Source organism: Vespula pensylvanica, chromosome 20, assembly GCF_014466175.1.
Source record: "Vespula pensylvanica isolate Volc-1 chromosome 20, ASM1446617v1, whole genome shotgun sequence".
Taxonomy (NCBI): Eukaryota; Metazoa; Arthropoda; class Insecta; order Hymenoptera; family Vespidae; genus Vespula; species Vespula pensylvanica.
The window spans coordinates 2,847,787-2,850,286 of NC_057704.1; the positions used below are offsets into that span (position 1 = coordinate 2,847,787).

At 28.0% G+C, this 2,500-nt stretch overlaps 1 protein-coding gene across 9 annotated transcripts in view; it reads right to left on the reverse strand.

The window, feature by feature from the left end:
• Positions 1-2,382: 2,382 nt before the first annotated feature.
• LOC122635994 (tropomodulin) overlaps positions 2,383-2,500 on the reverse strand; it is a 63,826-nt gene continuing 63,708 nt past the window's right edge. For all 9 annotated transcript variants that reach the window (XR_006328825.1, XR_006328826.1, XR_006328827.1 and 6 more), the window contains one exon: positions 2,383-2,500. This exon is cut by the window's right edge and continues 1,252 nt beyond it. The gene's annotated coding sequence lies outside the window, so the exon portion shown is untranslated.

The window sequence follows — 2,500 nt, forward strand, 5'->3', positions numbered from 1 at the left end:
TATATATATATATATCGTTTCCGATTTCTACGCTCGGTAAAAAATTAATGCGAATCCATCGAACCGATCTCTCGTTACGTAAAATTGAATCAGATTAAGTGGTTAAAAATTTTAAAATAAAAAAAGAATAATAATAAAAAAAAAAAGAAAAAAGAAAAAGAAACGAAGAAGGACCTAACAGGAAGCAGAGTAGGATAGATATGAAAAAAAAAAATAATAATAAAGAAGAAAGAAAGAAAAAAACAACTTTTATCCGTACGCACTATCTCATCGGCGTTATCTCGACTTAACAAAAAAAATATAAGATAAGTTTCGCAATATATATTATAATATATTTGATAATTAATATACGTAATCATTTTTCTTATTATTTTCTTTTTTGTTAATGGTAATTTTTTTTTTCTTTTTTTTTTCTCGTTCATATTACTATTATTAATTTCTTTACGGCGACTTTCACAATAAAATCACTCTTACATCTTTCTCTCTCTCTCTCTCTCTCTCTCTCTCTCTCTCTCTCTTTCCTATTTTTTTTTTTTTGCTTCAACCGCAATCAAAAAAGGGCTATCTCGCAGAATCGATCAAAAAAGAGAAGTTACTTATTTTTTGGCTCTTTCCGTTTCTTTTTTATTGTAACTTATCTTACAAGAGTAAAATTGTGAGAAAGCAATTTTCGAACGACGACGCGACTATTGATATTGAAAATAAAAAAAAAAAAAAAAAAAAAGAAACGAAAAGAAAGAAAAAAGAAAAAATGTCAACGCTCAATCTAGCTATCCTCTCTTTCGACGTTTCGCAAATTTTTTATTTCTTTTATTTAATTCAATCGTTTTCAAGTTTTAATTTAATTCCATTTTAAGAAGAAGAAGAACGACAAAAAAAAAAGCAGCAGCATTTTAAATACATTCATAAGCCACATATCTATCTATATTGATAACGATCAATAGATTTTATTGTTAATAATATTTTTTTCCTTTATATATATATATATATATATATATATATATATATATATATATATATATGTAGATCCTTCGTGTTCGTCTCTTCTCGCGAAAGTAATTAATCGGAATGCTCGAAAGATATTGAGAGAAATATAGAAAGAAGAAAAAGGCGAGCAAGTAAAAAAAAAAAAAAAAAAAGGAAAAGAAAAAGAAAAAGAAAAAGAAAAGAAAGAACAGAAAAAAATCCTTTGGGAAACGACACCTCTTTTCCATATTTCCCTATTATAAAATGTAAATACCGTAAGAGAAGTTCGTAGTCCAAGTTCGATTGCAAAAGACACGAAGCGAAAAGAATTGGAATTATTTTTTCCTGAAATCGTTTTAATTATAAAAACGAACGCGAATGGGATCTCTTCGATCTAATATCGAACTCTCATTTCTATTTCATTTTTTTTCTTTCTTTCTTTCTTTCTTTTTTTTTTTTTTTTTTTTTTTTTTTTTTTTTTTTTTTTTTTTTAACACATCCCATGCCGACACGCAACCATTTAAATGCAACTTGTCATTAACTTTTTCCCGTTATATCAATCACATTATATTCGATAATTAAATCGATTTTATTTCTCGAATAACTAGAGAGAAAAAAGAACAAAAGGAAAAAGGAGAAGCAAACAAAGCAAAAAACGAAGAGGAAAAAAGAAATTAATTTAATCGTTATTAAATCGAAAGAAAAAGGTTCGCAATATATATATATATATATGTGTGTGTGTGTGTGTGTGTGTGTGTAATGCAAAACGAAAGATAATATTTGAATGAAATTTTATTTAACATTAACATTATCAATAATACGATCTATTTGTTTCTTTATCTTATAATCGAAAATATCGAACAATCGGAAATTGTATTCATCGATGAAACACAAACGGCACGGAACGTGTTAATATATCGCAAAAAGAAAGACACAGGTGTTAAAAGTCTCTTGGGTTGATCGAGTAGTCGAAACAGATGGGATTAAGTTGTGAATAACCCTCCATCTTCTCCCTTTTCATCCCTCTTGCACCCCATAAAATACGCAAGTGGTCAAGTGGAATCGAAAGGAGGTTTAGGCTTCGTGGACGCATCTGTGACGTGTAGAAAATTATCTACATCCGTTGGTGATCTTCGTTTGGTTAAAATAACAAAAAAAAAAATAAAATAAAATAAAATAAAAAAAAATAAAAAAAATAAAAAAAAGAATAATAAAATCGTTTGAACTAGTCGTTCAACCTCGTAAAAGAGAATTTTCTTTTTTCTTTATTTCTTTTTTTTTTTTTTTATCCACGCTTCGTAGTTGTCTCACTTTATGAAAAACAACGTAAACGTTAGAGTGCAAATGCGAAAGATTTTTTTCTTTTCTTCTTTCTTTCTTTTTTTTTACTTTTCCCTCTCTCTCTCTCTCTCTCTCTCTCTCTCTCTCTCTTTCTCTCTCTTTTACGAATTTTTATACTAAACGCTTTTCGTCGTCAACTGCGAAATTTGTGAATAACAATTTCGCTTTTCCTAATCGTTTACAGAGAAAGAAA